The following is a 20,897-nucleotide window of genomic DNA, read 5'->3' as shown; positions in this document are numbered from 1 at the left end:
CCAACGTTTATCATACTGGGGGGGGGGCGCACTGTGCCACCAACGTTTATTATACTGGGGGGGGGGGCGCACTGTGCCACCAACGTTTATTATACTGGGGGGGGGGGGGCCCTGGGCCACCAACGTTTATTATACTGGGGGGGGGCGCACTGTGCCACCAACGTTTATTATACTGGGGGGGGGGGCGCACTGTGCCACCAACGTTTATCATACTGGGGGGGGGCGCACTGTGCCACCAACGTTTATTATACTGGGGGGGGGGCGCACTGTGCCACCAACGTTTATTATACTGGGGGGGGGCGCACTGTGCCACCAACATTTATTATACTGGGGGGGGGGGGGCACTGTGCCACCAACGTTTCTTATACAAATACAGGAGGCGGGTGCCGGAATCAAATAGCCGGCACCCGACCTCTGTGACAGGGAGCTGCGATCAGCGGCAGTTAACCCCTCAGTTACCGCACCTGAAGGGTTAACTCAACTGCCGCTGATCGCAGCTCCCTGTCACAGAGGTCGGGTGCCGGCTATTTGATTCCGGCACCCGCCTCCTGTATTTGTATTTCAGGTCAGTTTTCTTCATTGGTGGCGCAGTGGCCACAGCCCCTCCCCTCCTCCTCCTGTCTCTTCTTATTGGCAGCGGCGGGGGCAGCAGCAGCACAGGGGGGAGGGAGAGACTCCTCCTGCGCTGCTGAGAACGATCATCTCCTGTGCCCGCCGCTGTATTGAGCAGAGCTGCGGCGGCGGGTCCAGTCGCAAATGGCATCTGGAGCCCTGCAGAAGAGCCGCATTAAAGTGTGTAAAGAGCCGCATGTGGCTCGCGAGCCGCGGCTTGCCGACCACTGTCCTAGGTGATTGTGCTCTTGACTCTGCTCGCCTGCTCTTATGTTGAGTTTTAAGTGGTTGTGCCCCTTGTTTATACAACAAGGTGATCTTATATATTGTTTTTATTACCCTCAGGATTATGGTGAATATTGTGTGTACCCACAATAAAGGGTGAGCGCTGGAAGACTTATCCACTGGATCATGATGGGACCTATATATATACACCGCTTACCTTATTGCCATATACAATTCTATTTCTATTTTCCTTAGAAAGAAATGCCTTTATAACAAGATAGGTGGGATCATGTTTCTGTGCACAGCAGGTTATACGGTCATGCCTTATGCATAGCATGACATATGATTGTTCACCGCACTGATGCACGGATATATTGATTTCCTAGACACGTTTTTCTATTTTCGAATTGTATGCGGGCATTTGATTATACACAGGTGGTGTTGGATTACCTGAGATGGTTTAGTTGCTATACCCATGTGCTCGGATTTACATTTGGACAGGCCTTTTGAGCCATCAGTCTCGAGGAGAAGATTGACAGATTTTATGGATATATATTAATGTGCCCCCGGAATCTAGAGGATGATCCCGGGTCTGCCATGTTGGATTTCCAGGGATGGTATCCAACAGACAGGGGGGACTAGTCAGGTTGGGACTTTGTGATAACCACATAAGTCGCATATACTGAATTCCTCGTTTAGACTAGGGGGCTACTCAACAACTAATAAACTAAGTCCTTATATAGCAAGGAAAGCGGCGGTACTTCCGCACAGTACATATAGCTTTCCTGTACACAACAATGGTACTTCCAGTTGTATACAGTTATTTTTTCTCCCCGATTGATGAGTGACTCATAAATGGTACTGTCCATGTTATTCGATGCGCCTGGGTCGGCAATGATCCTATACCGGGTGCCCACACTGCCATATGTACTCCGCTACTGCTTATGCCTGCATACATATCCTTATATTTGTAAGATGACATATTTCTTTATACTTTGCATATCTATAACTTACTTTAGGTGTTATATATATGTCCCCTATAATGATTTTTGGAAATATAGCTGTGGAATCATGCTTTCCTATGTGTTTTGAATACCACTGAACACTTGAATCTTTAAGTTTGTTTATTCCGATCATGTGACACACTGAATCACATGACCGGATGATTTACCTGAACACATGACCGGAAGAGTGATCACATGCTGTGATCATATGCTCACAGGTCCTGCGACACGCGCACTACATCGAATGACCAGAATGGGTGATCATGTGATCGGAATCCCCAGGAAGGTCCTGCGACATGCGCATTGGCATGTCTGAGACGCCGTGACCCATGTGTTCTGACTCCATCGCACACTCCTGTGATCTAACTCATCATTCTACTGAGGTACACCTGCACATTTTTGGTTATTATAATGGCATACACCTGAATTAATCATGATTGTTAGTAAAGTATTTTGCCTGTACACTGTACGTTGGATTTGATACAGGTATCGTTTGCACTGTAACACTGTATGTAATTTTATGAAATGCTATTTTGTAATGATAACACTGTTGTTGTCAGTTTTTTAATATATCACTTTAAATGCTTGTAATTTACTCATTGATTGTTTAATTATGTCAATGTGTTTAAATATGTACTGTGCACTGCCCACAATGTCACTGCTTGAGAAAAATCCCATTGAGAGGATTGAAACGTCGCATGCTTGGTGAATAAAGCTTCTTTTACTTCTTCACTACTCGGATGTGCTGCGGAGTTCATTTATTATATATATATATATATATATATATATATATAAAAATATATATAAGATAAGACTGTCCTATAACTGCCAACGACCAGACGTCCCTGTTCAATTCTTATTGCATTGAGTTTTGCACAGTCTACCGCTCCGATCGCTGCGGGAGAGATTTGGTGCTTAACCCCTTCAACCCCGGGCCGGTTTTCACCTTCCTGCCCAGGCCATTTTATGCTAATCTGACATGTGTCACTTTATGTGGTAATAACTTTAAAACGCTTTGACTTATACAAGCCATTCTAAGATTGTTTTCTCGTCACATATTCATGACAGTGGTAAAAATGAGTTAAAAAAATCATTTTTATTCATAAAAAATACAGAATTTACCAAAAATTGGGAAAAATTAGAAAATTTCCAAATTTTAATTTCTCTACTTTTATAATAGATAGTAATACCTCTAAAAATAGTAATTACTTTACATTCCCCATATGTCTACTTCATGCTTGTATCATTATTACATTTTATTTTTTGGGGACGTTAGAAGGCTTAGAAGTTTGGAAGCAAATCTTGAATCTTGGTACCTTTACGCCCTGTGTATTTATGATCACCGCCGTGCTGCGGGCGGTGATCGGAAGCCGGTAGATTTGAGCAGGCACCTCGACTAAATGCGCGGGAGGGTCCCGTGACCGGCGATCAATTCAGACCTGCGGTTTGCGGCTTTTACCTATTGCGGTGGCGGCGGTGCCATCGGGTCCCCATGCGGCTGTAGGGGGGACCCGATGGCATGGAAGGCAGCGCAATGCCTAAGGAAGGCATAGCGCTGCCTTCCGGTGACGAGCCTGTGAGATCCAGCCCCCTGGATCTCACAGGGCGGAAGCTGTATGAGTAATAGACACAGTATTTCTCACACAGCCAATGCATTCCAATACAGAAGTATTGGAATGCATTGTAAAGGATCAGACCCCCAAAAGTTGAAGTCCCAAAGAGGGACAAAAAATAAAGTGGAAAAAAAATAAAGTCCCCCCCCCCCCAAAATAAAAAGTTTCAAGTAAAAATAAACAAAAATGTCATTTTCCCCAAATAAAGTGAAAAAAAATTGGTAAAAGATAGGAAAAAAAAAACAAAACATATTAGGTATCACCGCGTGAGTATTTACCGGCTCTATAAACATATCACATGACCTAACCCCTCAGATGAACACCGTAAAAAATAAAAACTGTGCTAAATAAACAATTTTTTGGTCACCTTACATCACAAAATAGTACCAATCCAAACGTCACCTCATTTCGCAAAAAATTAGCCCCTACCTGAGACAATCGCCAAAAAAAAACAAAAAAAAAAACTATGGCTCAGAATATGGAGACACTAAAACATGATTTTTTTTTTCCAAAAATTAAATCATTGTGTAAAACTTACATAAATAAAAAAATTGTATACATATTAGGTATCGCCGCATCCGTGACAACCTGCCCTATAAAAATACCACATGATCTAACCTGTCAGATGAATGTTGTAAATAACAAAAAAAAAACTGTGCCAAAACAGCTATTTCTTGTTACCTTGCCTCACAAAAAGTGTAATATAGAGCAACCAAAAATCATATGTACCCTAAACTAGTACCAACAATACTGCCACCCTATCCAGTAGTTTCTAAAATGAAGTCACTTTTTTGGAGTTTCTACTCTAGGGGTACATCAGGGGGGCTTCAAATGGGACATGGTGTCAAAAAAAACAGTCTAGCAAAATCTGCCTTCCAAAAACCGTATGGCATTCCTTTCCTTCTGCGCCCTGCCTTGTGCCCTTACAGCAGTTTACGACCACATATGGGGTGTTTTTGTAAACTACAGAATCAGGGCCATAAATATTTAGTTTTGTTTGGCTGTTAACCCTTGCTTTGTAACTGGAAAAAAATATTAAAATGGAAAATCTGCCAAAAAAAGTGAAATTTTGAAATTGTATCTCTATTTTCCATTAATTCTTGTGGAACACCTAAAGGGTTAACAACGTTTGTAAAATCAGTTCTGAATACCTTGAGGGGTGTAGTTTCTGTTATGTAAGCCTCATAAAATGACTTCAGACCTGAACTGGTCCTTAAAAAGTTGGTTTTTGAAAATTTCTGAGAAATTACAAGATTTACTTCTAAACTTCTAAGCCTTGTAACGTCCCTCAAAAATAAAATGTCATTCCCTAACATGAAGTAGACATATGGGGAATGTAAAGTAATAACTATTTTTGTAGGTATTAGGCCTCTTTCACACGACCGTTTCCCCCCCCCCGTTTACGGGCCGTTTTTTGCGTTCCGTATACGGTCCGTATACGGAACCATTGATTTCAATGGTTCCGCAAAAAAAACGGAATGTACTCCGTATGCATTCCGTTTCCGTTTTTCCGTTCCGTTAAAAGATAGAACATGTCCTATTATTGCCCGCAAATCACGTTCCGTGGCTCCATTCAAGTCAATGGGTCCGCAAAAAAAACGGAACACATACGGAAATGCATCCGTATGTCTTCCGTATCCGTTCCGTTTTTTGCGGAACCATCTAGTGAAAATGTTATGCCCATCCCAATTTTTTCTATGAAATGACTGTATACTGTATATGCCGAACAGAAAAACGGAACGGAAACAAAAAAACGGAACAACGGATCCGTTTAAAACGGACCGCAAAACACTGAAAAAGCCATACGGTCGTGTGAAAGAGGCCTTACTATGTATTATAGAAGTAGAGAAATTGAAACTTGGAAATTTGCTAATTTTTCCACATTTTTGGCAAATTATTATTATTATTTTTTATATAAAAATGATTTTATTTTTTTTTACTCCATTTTACCAGTGTCATGAAGTACAATATGTGACGAAAAAACAATCTCAGAATGGCCTGGATAAGTCAAAGCGTTTTAAAGTTATCACCACATAAAGTGACACTGGTCAGATTTGCAAAAAATGGCCTGGTCCTTAGGCCTCATGCACACGACCGTTGTGTGCATCCGCTCCGTCATTTTTCACAGTTTAGCGGACGTCCCATTCATTTCTATGGAGCTGTGAAAAAAAAAAAATATGATAGTCCTCCGTTTTTTCTCTGCGTCCGTGATTCCAGTACGTCAAAAAATATAACCTGTCCTATTCTTGTCAGTGGAAAACGGAGGACGGACCAATTCAAGTCAATGGGTCCGTCCAAAAAAACGGATGCACAACTGGTATGTCATCCATGTCCGCATCCGTTTTTTTCTACAAGACCTTGGTGCAATAAAATTACACTTTTCATTAACCTTCCTTTTTTTTTCCCCGTCAGACAAAAAAAAAAAAAAGACACAAGGAAACACAACTGAAGCAAAATCGGACACGGACCACTGAAGCCAAATTACTGTGAAAAAACACTGTCGTGTGCATGAGGCCTTAGACTGGTTTCACACGGGGCGTTGCGGGAAAAGGTGCGGGTGCGTTGCGGGAACATGCACGATTTTTCCGCGCGAGTGCAAAACATTGTAATGCGATTTGCACTCGCGTGAGAAAAATCACGCATGTTTGGTACCCAAACCCGAACTTCTTCACAGAAGTTTCGGGCTTGGGATCGGTGTTCTGTAGATTGTATTATTTCCCCTTATAACATGGTTCTGAATACAGAATGCAAAGTAAAATAGTGATGGAGGGGTTAAAAAAATAATAATAAAATTTAACTCACCTTAATCCACTTGTTCGCGCAGCCCGCATCTCTTCTGTCTTTAACTGTGAGCAATAGGACCTTTGATGATGTCACTGCGTTCATCACATGGTCCATCACATGATCCATCACCATGGTGATGGATCATGTGATGAGCGTAGTGACGTCAAAGGTTCTATTGCTCACAGTTAAAGACAGAAGAGATGCCGGCTGCGCGAACAAGTGGATAAAGGCGAGTTAAAAAAATTGAACTATTTTACTTTGCATTCTGTATTCAGAATGCTATTATTTTCCCTTATAACCATGTTATAAGGGGAAATAATAATGATCGGGTCCCCATCCTGATCGTCACCTAGCAACCGTGCGTGAAAATCGCACTGCATCCGCACTTGCTTGCGGATGCTTGCGATTTTCACGCAACCCCATTCACTTCTATGGGGCCTGCGTTGCGCTGAAAAACGCAGAATATAGAACATGCTGCGATTTTCACGCAACGCACAAGTGATGCGTGAAAATCACCGCTCGTGTGCACAGCCCCATAGAAATGAATGGCTCATGATTCAGTGCGGGTGCAATGCGTTCAACTCACGCATCGCACCCGCGCGGAAAACTCGCCCGTGTGAAAGGGGCCTTAAAGGGAGTCTGTCACCAGATTTTGACCTAATAGACCCGCTTACATAGCGCTCTAGCATAGCGGTCTATGATTCTAATGGTACCTTTGATGTTTGCTTGTGAAGTTCCCCCAAGGCAAAAACGGACTTTTATTCATATGTAAATTAGGGCTCGCAAGTGCCCAGGGCAGCGCTCACCTCGTTGGAGCCCAGGCTGTTCTGCCTCTTTTCGTCATATCCCCGCCCCAGCCTCTTCCTTTGCGTCCTCCTTCTCTGCAGCGAGATCCCGCGCCTGCGCTATCCATTGCTTGGCCGGGGCATGCGCACTGCGATGCCCATTGTGGGCACGGCATCGCAGTAGCTACTACGCATGCGCCGGCCAACGGCGAGAAACAGCGGCGAGGAGGCGGACCAGAGACACCCACAATGGGCATCACAGTGCGCATGCCCCCGCCAAGCAATGGATAGCGCAGGCGCGGGATCTCGCTGCAGAGAAGGAGGATGCAAAGGAAGAGCGGGGCAGGCAGAGGAAGAGGCTGGGGCGGGGATATGACGAAAAGAGGCAGAACAGCCTGGGCTCCAACGAGGGGAGCGCCGCCCTGGGCACTTGCGAGCCCTAATTTACATATGAATAAAAGTCAGTTTTTGCCTTGGGGGAACTTCACAAGCAAACATCAAAGGTACCATTAGAATCGTAGACCGCTATGCTAGAGCGCTATGTAAGCGGTCTATTAGGTCAAAATCTGGTGACAGACTCCCAATAACCACCTCCGGACCGCCTAACGCAGATTCGCGTTCCGGAGGTGGCAGCGCTGCGCACAGTCACGCATATACGCGTCATCTCGCGAGACGCGAGATTTCGCTCAAAGCCGGCCCGTGCATGCGCATCGCGGGCCGGCAAAAGTTAAAGAACAAGTTCGTCACCAGCCTGCCAGCAACGATCATTGGCTGGCAGGCTGGCGATTTTTAAAAAATCCAATCACAAGCCATATAACAGATCATATTAGTAAATATGATCTGTTATATGGCTTCTCTGCTCCTCTGCTGGTCCTTTTCGTCGGTTGGATCCAGCAGAGGAGCAGACTGAACTGTGAGTAGCACCAAACACTTCACTGTAGCCCCAGATCACCCCCCTGCACCCCAATTAACCCTTTGATCACCCCTTTAATCGCCCCTGTCAATCACTAGTGAAAGGAAAAAAAGTGATCAGTGTAAACTGTCACTTTTTTTTTTTCACTGGTATTGACTGTTAGGTTTTAGGGATCCGGTACTTCGCTAGCCTCCCCTTTGTAAGACAGGCTTGCTTTTTTTCTTGGGTAGTCTCAGGGAATACCCCTAAATTTAGTAGTCCAAAATGTCAAACAGGGGGTATTCTTCTGAAGAGGCCTACAGGATTCTGACCCAGTCGGATGAGGAGTGGGAACCCTCATCTGACGAATCTAGCGGGTCAGAATATGAACCTGTGGAAAGCAGTGGCTCTCTGACCCAAAGTTCGGACGAGGAGGTGGAGGTCCCTGATAGCACCAGGCGTACCCGGCCCCGTGTCGCTAGACCACAGGTTGTGCAGGATCCGCTTCAAGAGCAGCAGAGTGGGGCTGTCGCTGCCGGATCACGTGGTGAGGCATACACCAGCAGCGCAGCCCTCCCTGGACCTAGTACCAGCACTGCCGTACAACATGGTGACGTGGTGAGCACCAGAAGGGCAGTTGAAGCTGGTACGGTGGCACGTGCAGTAGTTACCCCGTCCAGACAGGCCCGTAGAGCCACCGCACAGACAGGCCCGTAGAGCCCCTAGAATCCCTGAGGTGCTGGCAAACCCTGATTGGCAGTCACCAACTTCAGCCGCACCATTAGTTCCCCCTTTCACCGCCCAGTCTGGAGTTCGGGTTGAGACGGCTCAAATCGGTTCGTCCCTGGGATTTTTTGAGCTGTTCTTGACTGCGGAGCTCTTGGACTTAGTCGTGGCAGAGACAAACCGGTATGCCACACAATTTATATCCGCCAACCCGGGAAGCTTTTATGCCCAGCCTTTCCGGTGGAAACCAGTCCAAGTTTCCGAACTTAAAATTTTTTTGGGCCTTCTCCTCAACATGGGTCTAACTAAAAAGCATGAATTGCGGTCATATTGGTCCACAAACCCGATTCATCACATGCCCATGTTCTCTGCTGCTATGTCTAGGGCACGATTTGAGGCCATCCTCCGTTTCCTGCATTTTAGCGACAACACCACCTCCCGTCCCAGAGGCCACCCAGCTTTTGACCGGCTCCACAAAATTCGGCCCCTCAGACCACTTCAACCAGAAATTTGCAGATTTGTATACCCCAGAGCAAAACATCTGCGTATACGAGTCCCTAATACATTTTAACGGGCGCCTTGCCTTCAAATAATACATCCCAAGCAAGCGTGCCCGGTATGGGGTCAAATTGTATAAGCTCTGTGAAAGGGCCACAGGCTATACCCACAAATTTCGGATCTATGAGGGAAAAGATCAGACCCTGGAGCCGGTCGGTTGCCCTGACTACCTGGGGAGCAGTGGGAAGACAGTCTGGGACTTGGTGTCACCCTTATTCAGCAAGGGGTACCATCTTTATGTGGACAATTTCTACACAAGTGTGGCCCTCTTTAGGCATTTGTTTCTAGAACGGATTTGCGCCTGTGGCACCGCGCGAACTAGTCGCGTGGGCTTCCCCCAACGGCTCGTTACCACCCGTCTTGCAAGGGGGGGAGAGGGCTGCCTTGTGCAACGAAGAACTGCTCGCGGTGAAATGGAGAGACAAGCGTGACGTTTACATGCTCTCCTCCATTCACGCAGACACGACAATACAAATTGAGCGAGCAACCCGTGTCATTGAAAAGCCCCTCTGTGTCCACGACTATAATGAGCTCATGGGAGGGGTGGACTTCAATGACCAGAAGTTGTCTCCGTATTTAGTTTCCCGCAGAACCAGACGCTGGTATAAGAAGGTGTCTGTATATTTATTTCAATTGGCGCTGTATAATAGTTTTGTTCTCTACAGTAAGGCTGGGAGAACACGATCCTTCCTCAAATTCCAGGAAGAGATCATCGAGAACCTCCTGTATCCAGGAGGTTCCGTGGCCCCATCCACCAGTGTAGTTAGCCGTCTACACGAGCGACATTTCCCCAGTGTCGTTCCTGGTACCTCAACCCAACCGTCACCCCGAAAAAGATGTCGTGTCTGTAGCAGGAGTGGAATAAGGCGTGACACCCGCTATTTCTGTCCTGACCACCCTGCCCTATGCTTTGGTGAGTGTTTCCGGAAGTACCACACACAGGTACACTTAGCATAGGGATCACATCTCACCAGGACAGGCACACAGGGCTATTAGGGCCCTTTTACTCACAGCTGCTGCAAACCTCTCCTTTCCCCTGGGATAAAGTGCATAACGTACTTCGCCACATCTTTGGGCGATTTGCGCTTTGCACATTGTCCCATGGGGAAGGAGAGGTTTGTTCTATAAAGGTAAAAAAAACTACTATAAAAAAATACCGGTAAGTAAAAAAGTTAACGTTCAGTTAAAAAAAGTTTATATGTTCTGTTCAAAAGTTAATAAATTTATTGCGTTGCGGCCTGGTTTTTTCTTTTTTTTTTTACCTTCCAGGTGGACCAACCGATCGACTAGCTGCAGCACTGATGTGCATTCGGACAGAAGCATTGCGCTGCTGTCAGATTACACGCAAGTCGGTGTATGCGGCGCTGCAAGACGAGATTTCTCCTCTGCAGTAAAAGATACGTTTGCCGAGGCATATGAGCTGAGGAGGTGGCGGTGTTCATATACTTTGGCAAACACTTTGTATATATAAAAAAAAAAATCCCGGCAATGATTTATTCATCCACATCGATTGATGTGAATGGAGAAATCTGGTTTGCCAGGGCATACGAGCTAAGTGGGTATGGATGTTGGGCGGAGCTCCTATGTCCTGGCAGACGCCTTTCCCCTCCTTTTCCTTTTTTTGGCAGAGATTTTTTCATCCACATTGATTGATGCGAATGAAGAAATCTGTGCCGTTCATTTTTTTCTTTCAGCCCAGAGGCTGAACGGAAAAAAAAAATCTCATTACCCGTATGCTCAATATAAGGAGAATAGCAGAAACTCCTAATGCTGGCCATACATGTAATGATTGCGGAGACCCTCAAATGCCAGGGCAGTACAAACACCCCACAAACAACACCATTTTGGAAAGAAGACACCCCAAGGTATTCGCTGAGGGGCATATTGAGTCCATGAAAGATTGAAATTTTTGTCCCAAGTTAGCGTAAAGGGAGACTTTGTGAAAAAAAAATCAAAACAATCAAATTCTGCTAACTTGTGCCAAAAAATTTTTTTTCTATGAACTCGCCATGCCCCTCATTGAATACCTTGGGGTGTCTTCTTTCCAAAATGGGGTCACATGTGGGGTATTTATACTGCCCTGGCATTTTAGGGGCCCCAAAGCGTGAGAAGAAGTCTGGTATCCAAATGTCTAAAAATGCCCTCCTAAAAGGAATTTGGGCACCTTTGCCCACCTAGGCTGCAAAAAAGTGTCACACATGTGGTATCTCCGTATTCAGGAGAAGTTGGGGAATGTGTTTTGGGGTGTCATTTTACATATACCCATGCTGGGTGAGATAAATATCTTGGTCAAATGCCAACTTTGTATAAAAAAATGGGAAAAGTTGTCTTTTGCCAAGATATTTCTCTCACCCTGCATGGGTATATGTAAAATGACACCCCAAAACACATTCCCCAACTTCTTCTGAATACGGAGATACCACATGTGTGACACTTTTTTGCAGCCTAGGTGGGCAAAGGGGCCCACATTCCAAAGAGCACCTTTCGGATTTCACAGGTCATTTACCTACTTACCACACATTAGGGCCCCTGGAAAATGCCAGGGCAGTATAACTACCCCACAAGTGACCCCATTTTGGAAAGAAGACACCCCAAGGTATTCCGTGAGGGGCATGGCAAGTTCCTAGAATTTTTTATTTTTTGTCACAAGTTAGTGGAAAATGATGATTTTTTTTTTTTTTTTTTTTTTCATACTAAGTCTCATATTCCACTAACTTGTGACAAAAAATAAAAACTTCCATGAACTCACTATGCCCATCAGCGAATACCTTGGGGTGTCTTCTTTCCAAAATGGGGTCACTTGTGGGGTAGTTATACTGCCCTGGCATTCTAGGGGCCCAAATGTGTGGTAAGGAGTTTGAAATCAAATTCTGTAAAAAATGACCAGTGAAATCCGAAAGGTGCTCTTTGGAATGTGGGCCCCTTTGCCCACCTAGGCTGAAAAAGTTGGCCCCTTTGCCCACCTAGGCTGCATTTTTTTTTATACAAAGTTGGCATTTGACCAAGATATTTATCTCACCCAGCATGGGTATATGTAAAAAGACACCCCAAAACACATTCCCCAACTTCTCCTGAATACGGAGATACCACATGTGTGGCACTTTTTTGCAGCCTAGGTGGGCAAAGGGGCCCACATTCCAAAGAGCACCTTTCGGATTTCACTGGTCATTTTTTACAGAATTTGATTTCAAACTCCTTACCACACATTTGGGCCCCTAGAATGCCAGGGCAGTATAACTACCCCACAAGTGACCCCATTTTGGAAAGAGACCCCAAGGTATTCGCTGATGGGCATAGTGAGTTCATAAGACTTTTTATTTTTTGTCACAAGTTAGTGGAATATGAGACTTTGTAAGAAAAAAAAAAAATCATCATTTTCCGCTAACTTGTGACAAAAAATAAAAAGTTCTATGAACTCACTATGCCCATCAGCGAATACCTTAGGGTGTCTAGTTTCCGAAATGGGGTCATTTGTGGGGTGTTTGTACTGTCTGGGCATTGTAGAACCTCAGGAAAGTCAGAGCTGCTTCAAAAAGCGGAAATTCACATTTTTGTACCATAGTTTGTAAACACTATAACTTTTACCCAAACCATTTTTTTTTTTACCCAAACATTTTTTTTTTATCAAAGACATGTAGAACAATAAATTTAGAGCAAAATTTATATATGGATCTCGTTTTTTTTGCAAAATTTTACAACTGAAAGTGAAAAATGTCATTTTTTTGCAAAAAAATCGTTAAATTTCGATTAATAACAAAAAAAGTAAAAATGTCAGCAGCAATGAAATACCACCAAATGAAAGCTCTATTAGTGAGAAGAAAAGGAGGTAAAATTCATTTGGGTGGTAAGTTGCATGACCGAGCAATAAACGGTGAAAGTAGTGTAGGTGAGAAGTGTAAAAAGTGGCCTGGTCTTTCAGGGTGTTTAAGCACTGGGGGCTGAGGTGGTTAAGGTGAAATAAGGCTGTGTCCTAAAGGAGTTAAAGGACCAGTTCAGGTCTGAAGTCACTTTGTGAGGCTTACATAATAGAAACCACACAAAAATGACCCCATTTTAGAAACTACACCCCTCAAGGTATACAAAACTTATTTTATAAACTTTGTTAACCCTTTAGGTGTTCCACAAGAATTAATGGAAAATGGAGATTAAATTTCAGAATTTCACTTTTTTGGCAGATTTTCCATTTTATTTTTATTTTTTCCACTAACAAAAGCAAAGGTTAACAGCCAAACCAATCTCAATATTTATGGCCCTGATTCTGCAGTTTACAGAAACACCCCATATGTGGTCATAAACCGCTGTACGGGCACACGGCAGGGCGCAGAACGAAAGGCAGATTTCCTTCTGGAAGGCAGATTTTGCTGGACTGGTTTTTTGACACCATGTCCAATTTTAAGCCCTCCTGATGCACCCCTAGAGTAGAAACTCCAAAAAAGTGACCCCATTTTAGAAACTACGGGATAGGGTGGCAGTTTTTTTGGTACTAGTTTAGGGTACATATGATTTTTGGTTGCTCTATATTACACTTTTTGTGAGGCAAGGTAACAAGAAATAGCTGTTTTGGCACCGTTTTTATTTTACCCAATATGTCACTTTTTTTTTTTTTTTCCCCCTTCTAATTTTTACCAATTTTTTTTACTTTATTTGGGGAAAATGACATTTTGTTTTTTTTTACTTGAACCTTTTAATTTGTTTTTGTTTGTTTTTTGGGGGGGGGGGGGGGACACTTTATTTTTGCAGCTTTTTTTCATTTTATTTTTTGTCCCACTTTGGGACTTCAACTTTTGGGGGTCTAATTCCCTTTACAATGCATTCCAATACTTCTGTATTGGAATGCATTAGCTGTATGAGAAATACAGTGTGTATTAATCATACAGCTTCCGGCCTGTGAGATCCAGGGGGCTGGATCTCACAGGCTCGTCACCGGAAGGCAGCGCCAATGCCCAAGGAAGGCATCGCACTGCCTTCCATGCCATCGGGTTTCCCCTACAGCCGCACGGGGACCAGATGGCACCGCCGCCCGCCACCGCCGCAACCTGTAAAACGCCATGTGTCCGCAACAGGTTAAAGGGATATTCCCATCACAGACAATGGGGGCATATAACTCCCATGCACTTGTATGGGGAGTGAGCTAGGCGGTGGCCGGACCCTGGGAAACCTGGGGTCCTCCAGCCATCACCCTCCCCACTCAGTTCTCAGCGTAGTTGCAGGTCCCAGAGGTGGGACCCGCACCTATCAGACAATGGGGACATATCCTAGCGATATGCCCCCATTGTCTGTGATGGGAATAGCCCTTTAACGTTATATATATTTGATACTACATATGTGTTTTTTACTACTTTTACAAAATAAAATCACTTATGGAAACCAAAGGCAGAGAGAACTTCACAGTGAGGGACTGTGTTCTGTGCACTTGAAGGCTGGTGTCTGGCAGAATAAAACTTCAATATCTCAGGCCAGCTGATAAAAAAAAAAAAAAAAAAAAAAAGAGATAAAAGTATGTTTACCCAACTCGCCCCATCTCCAACTTAGCAGAGTCAGGGTAAAAACTGCTGAGAGATTCCCTCTAACAACCTTGAGAATCCCATGTGGACAACCCAAAGAGTGTATTAGACACCCCTTTGCTGCTAGCGATTGTCTGGAGTGAAGCGTACCCTTCAGTCAATCGGCAGAGAGCTGGTAGAGGACACCACTGCTATTACATGCAGCGATGTCCTCCGCAACATGGGGAGGAGCGATCGCTATGCCATCACTCATCCCCATGCAGGACAGTGGTATGCCAGTGGCAAATTACTATTGGACAGAGAGATCTACCGCTGGCAGATCATGCGGATTTGGACTGCCCGATGAACAATCGTTTGCTTGTTCATCGGGCATTTAGAGGCAGTATTAGACTGCCAGATGAACGCTAACGAGCGAGTTAGCAATTATCTGGCAGAAAATCTGTCAGTCTAATATACCCATAAGTCCACATATCCAACTGGGACATACTGGCATCATAGAGGGGATCTCCTATTTGGTACATTTGTTATATTCAAATGACTGAATTTTTGGTCCGCATTTGATTCACATTTATTTTGGATCACACACAACCCACTCATTTCATTGGGTCTGCAAAAATATAAAAACAGACAGCATACCACGTGCTGTCCACATCGCATCCGTTTTACACATCGCATCCGTTTTAGACGTTATCCGTATTTTTTGAGGACCGCAAAATACATACCGGTATGGTTGTGTGAATGCACCCATTTTTGTGGAATAGGACATATTCCACATTTTTTGGGACTGCGGAACTGACATACAGACGTTTTTTTTTTCTTGTTGTGAACCCACAGAAATGAATGAGTCTGTGTGCGATCTGTAGAAAATGTGGATCGGATGCGGACCAAAACTACAGTTGTGTGAATGGGGCCTTGCCCAGGCCAAAGAGAAAATGAACGTCCTGTGAAAAGGAGCTGTGAAAAATGAAAAGTGAAAGTGAATTGGTTGTTTTCCTTGACATCTGCTTTGATAAATCTCCCCCATTGAGTTCCATTTTACAATCTCACACTTTTCATACTCCAGGATATATAACAATACCGACTTCAGTGTTCTTTATGGTCATTGCTGTGATCATGCGCTTATATTTGTACGCTTTTATCCCAAATATTATTTCTAAATCAAATCTGCATGTAGTTACTCGAAGATATGCAGTACAGTCTGTCACACAAGGTCACCGAGAGCGAATACGGCTAAAGATCAGGAAGTAGGACAGAGGCACTGGATGCCCTTTGTACATCAAGAAATGAGGCTGCCCTAGTCAAATGCCACTAAATGCTAGAAAACAAAACTAAAATAATCCCATATGCACGTAGAAGCTTAATCATAACCCCACTATTGACTTTCCAGTAGTTTAGGGTCAAGTTTACACACAACAGATTCGTTGTACATTTGTGGTATGGATTCCAGATGGAAAATCTGTGACAGTGCGGAATACAATGCTAGTGCATTGAGGATTTACAAGGCCCCATTCACCGATGTCTCTGTTCTCTTTATGTTGTGTGCTTTTCAAAAGGGACTTCTTCCTTCGTCTAGAGGTGCAAAAAACCAGAGGGACCGATTAGATCAGGAATCAGCAACCTCCGGCACTCCAGCTGTTCAGAAACTACAACTCCCAGAATGCTTCATTCACTTCTGTGGGAGTTAGAACAGTCGAGCATGTTTGCATGCTGGGAGTTGTAGTTTCACAGCAGCTACAGTGTCAAAGGTTGCTGATCCCTGGAATAAATGAAGCATTTCCCTTTCATGGTTAAAGCTCAGAAGGAAGAAACAAACCTCTGTTATGCTGGATTTACACAGGGAACGATGACTGAGGTGTCCACGTGAAAGGTTATTTCCAATGTGTGTTCATACCCATGTTGGTTCCTGACAATTGGGAGGTGTACATCCAGCTTCAGAAAGAGAGGAAATACCTGTGGTATTATATTTAGATTAGATTAAAGGGGTTGCCTCGCTTCAGCAAGTGGCATTGATCATGTAGAGCAAGTTAATACAAGCCACTTACTAATGTATTGTTATTGTCCAATTGTCTCCTTTGTTGGCTGGATTCATTTTTCCATCACATTATACACTGCTCATTTCCATGGCTACAACCACCCTGCAATCCATCAGCGGTGGCCGTGCTTGAACACTATAGGAAAAAGTGCTGGGCTCTCTGGTGGCAGGGACTGTGGGAGCTCAAATAGGCTGGTGCTTTTTCTTACAGTGTGCAAGCACGACCACCACTGATGGATTATAGGGTGGTCGTAACCATGGAAATGAGAAGAGCATAATGTGATGGAAAAAAGAATCCAGCCAGGAAAGGAGGAAATATGGATAATAACAATACATGTGTAAGTGCCTTCTATTCACTTTCTCTAAATAATAAATGCCATGTGCTACAAGTATTTTGGGAGTTTTTTTTTTTTTGTTTTTTTTTAGCACTTTTGCAGTTTTAGTTGAGTCCTTTGCACATGCGGTTCAAAAGCTACTCAATTCTTATAGAAAACTTAGCGGCACTCGCTTGTTGTGTGCTGAGAGTCGGGTTCCCACACCGTTGACAAAAAACTCTAGCACATTCCACTTAAGCCTCTTGCACACGTCTGTACTATGATCTATACCAGTGTATTACTGTACTGCGGCGGCAGCAGGAAGCGCACGGCGTCATAGCAACCAATGACGCCGTGCGCTCCTGCACTCAAGGACGTGTGCAAATCAGTTGTTCTTTATTAAGATGGCGGCTGTACAGGTGCAACATTTCGGCCAATCTGGCCTTTTTCAAACTGGTACCGCTTCTGCGCTATAGGAGCCCTATAGGGCACATCTCCTATAGTGCAGAAGCACATATCTCCTAGCGAGACTTACTTCAAGCGGCACCAATTTGAAAAAGGCCAGATTGGCCGAAACGTTACACCTGTCCAGCCGCCATCTTAATAAAGAACTGATTTGCACACTAAGTGGAATCTGCTAGAGTTTTTTTTTGTCTACATTCAAAAGCTATGCATTAATCTATTACTTCTAATCATAACTAACAGTATACAGCTCCATAATCTATGTACAGTACACAAAGCATTTGTATACGTTTGTCCAACATTTATAAGGCTACTCACCACATCAAGGTTGCCCTAATTTGGTGCGGCACCATGTGGCAACCACCGGTGCCACAGCACCACACCAGCAGACGGTGTGACCAAGCAGCCCAACAACACCTCTGCTGTCAGACTAAGCCCCCTTGGCACTGGGCCCCACAGACAGCAGCAACCACTCACTACTGCACCGTGAGAACAGATGTCTAGAACTCACCTGTCCATGTGTCCTCAGAACGTAAAACCTTCACATGATGAATAGACTTATGTATGTTGATCAAACGTATTGCTTGGTGTACAGTACGTAGATTATGGGGCTGTATAGTATTAATTACGATGAGAAGCAATGGACAGGATGTGGATGTGCAATCCATGCTTTCCTTTCTGTTAGGAGGTATTTGTAGAAAAACCAGCAGCTCCCTATGTTAGCTGAAAGTCTATGGGAAATATGAAATGCAAAGCAGACAAGCATTTTTGTATATCACATTCGTTTTTTACGGGTCCAAATAAAACTGATAAGGATGTTGTCCAAATCCCCTGCCAAAAACTCGGTCTACAGTCGCTCTCTGTCCCTTGTCCTGCAATGCCATGGGGATACAGAATAAAAAAAAGACAGGAGGCGCGCCAAAGTGTAGAAAGTTAGGCGTCTTTTACACGGGTGAGTTTTCCACGCGGGTGCAATGCATGAGGTGAACGCATTGCACCCGCACTGAATCCGGACCCATTTATTTCTATGGGGCTGTGCACATGAGCGGTGATTTTCACGCATCACTTGTGCGTTGCGTGAAAATCGCAGAATGCTCTATATTGTGCATTTTTCACACAACGCCGGCCCCATAGAAGTGAATGGGGCTGCGCATTACAACGCTTTGCACTCGCGTGAAAAAATCACGCATTTTCCCGCGACGCACCCGCATCCTATCCGACCCTCACAGGCGACGCCCGTGTGAAAGAGGCCTTAAATTAATATTATGCTCACCAGGAGTTGTGTGAGAGACACAGGCACAACTCTGCTATAGCCGTAGTTAGAGAGCACAAGGTACGGTAAGTCCTAGGTCTGGATCCTTGTAGTATCATGTACAAGCTCTATGCTTGCTTTGACCTGCGTAAACCAAATTCTACATGCACACACCCATATGTAGTTTGTGGTCCGCAAACCGCGTATTCTCAAAATACAGATACCGTCCATGTGCATGCCGTGGGACTAGCAGTAGAATAGCCTATTCTTGTCCACAAAATGTTCTACAATTTGTGAGTCAGACACACGTATGCGGCCAGCACATGGATGAAATCCACATGCTGTCTCCGTGCGATCCAGGAAAAATGCAAGAATAAGGGCAGAATAAGGTCATTTAAGGGGTTTTCTGGACTGATGATGTATCCCTAGTATAGGACAATATGTGGCATTAGTGTAAGACAACCTCTGGTATTCTCACAGCCAACAGAAAATACTGATGGTGGAGCTACGGAGAGCGCCTCACATCCTTCCGTTTTCTCTATCCATGTGGTCATACACAGCCTATAAAGGGCAGGATAACAAGATGTGGTCAATCCTATTTGTGCCGAAATATATGGACATTTATAAATACAGTTCATAGATTGTGGGTATCAGGCCTAAAGGGGTATTCTGGTAGCAAGTAGTTATCCTCATTCACTGGATAAGGGACAATTACTACGGTGGGACTGTCAGAAAGAGCTGAGAGTTGTACTCGCTATCTTCAGAAGCCCCCTAGACTTTAAATGGAGGGTCAGTGTCCATGTTTAATCATCACGCTATTCAAACAAGGGACATAGGACCCCCATTCTCATGATCGGTGGGGTACCCTCACCCTTCTACAGTTGCCCTCTATCCAGTGGTTAGGCAATAGTGTTTTGCTACCAGGATACCCATTTACCCTGCTGATACATAGAAGACAATAGTGGACCAACCCACCAATTTCTGATAAATGTATATGACTCTCCCACTTTAGGGGTCACAGTCATACCAGAGCTCTTGCATATGGGGAACCACCACTATAACATTCATCTGTCCTATTCCCATGACCTATACTGCAGATCTCTACAAAAAAAACACCCTGAAGCTATTTCAAGGCGGTGTCCACTTTGTACAAACACAACCTCTATGACAGATCAAACTGTCCTTTTAACCAGAACTCTGAACAATCACAGAGCTAATAAAGAACAGCATGTCAGTGTAGAGAGGATCCTAAGCTTACATTGTATACGATACGGAACACGAGAAGCTTCAGGAGGAATGACTCACAGAATACACGTACCGCTCCGGTACATTGTCGATCTCCAGTCTCTCACCTGAATACAATAGAGAGTTGATCAGGGACCCCGCTCCCCAGATGTATCCAGCAGCAGGGTCCCTTTTTTCGGTCACCCGGCAGTTTCACCTGAAAACAGGCCTTTCAAACGGGAGTAGGCCTCTGGCGTGTCCATAGAAACGGCTGTAACAAGAGGCTTCCCGGTGACGAGGATAGAGCGTCTTTCTCGGCGGCGGAGCCGCCACTCAAATCTCGTTACACATAGCATGCAGCTAATGCTCTTCCGTAGCGCCACCTCGTGGACAGTAGTGTTCAGGATGAATACGTGTGGCTGGATGTTTTGTCCTTTTCTCGAATGGGAAAGATCACTTCAGGGAAAGCACCAGCTACATACGTTACACGTCCGATAAGACGTACAGGCCACGTCGAAAACAGTACTTCTACCAAATGTTTAAAACATGCTCTCCTACTTTTGTAATTAATATTTCTATTATCCTTCCAAAAATGTGCCATATACCCACCTGGGCAAAAAAAAAAAAAAAAAAAAAAGCACGTTTAACCCCTTTTTGACCAGCTATTTTTTTTCTCTCCAAATTTAGGCAGCCATAACTTTCTTTATGTTATTATTGACATGGCTGTATGATCCGTCATTTTTGTAAGATAAATTGCATTTTCTTGTTGCTTTTTTGAGAGTACAAATGAACTAGGTTTATAAGTAGAATGCCCGTTTGCTTCTCCTCCACACCGTAAACCGCCTCTTTGTGCAGTATAGACAGTAGAATGTCCCCTAATGAAAGTGAATGTGTGCCTCACGCAGTATTT

At 44.3% G+C, this 20,897-nt stretch overlaps 1 protein-coding gene across 2 annotated transcripts in view; it reads right to left on the bottom strand.

Annotated features, from left to right (window-relative positions):
• SAMD8 (sterile alpha motif domain containing 8) overlaps window positions 1-20,324 on the bottom strand; it is a 192,340-nt gene extending 172,016 nt beyond the window's left edge. For both annotated transcript variants that reach the window (XM_040436409.1, XM_040436410.1), the window contains exon 1: window positions 20,116-20,324. The gene's annotated coding sequence lies outside the window, so the exon portion shown is untranslated. The remainder of the gene's footprint in view (window positions 1-20,115) is intronic.
• Between the last annotated feature and the right edge of the window lie 573 nt (window positions 20,325-20,897).

This window comes from Bufo bufo, chromosome 6, assembly GCF_905171765.1.
Source record: "Bufo bufo chromosome 6, aBufBuf1.1, whole genome shotgun sequence".
NCBI lineage: Eukaryota > Metazoa > Chordata > Amphibia > Anura > Bufonidae > Bufo > Bufo bufo.
The sequence above is the reverse complement of the archived record's forward strand: the minus strand, read 5'-3'. Positions and strand labels throughout refer to the sequence as shown.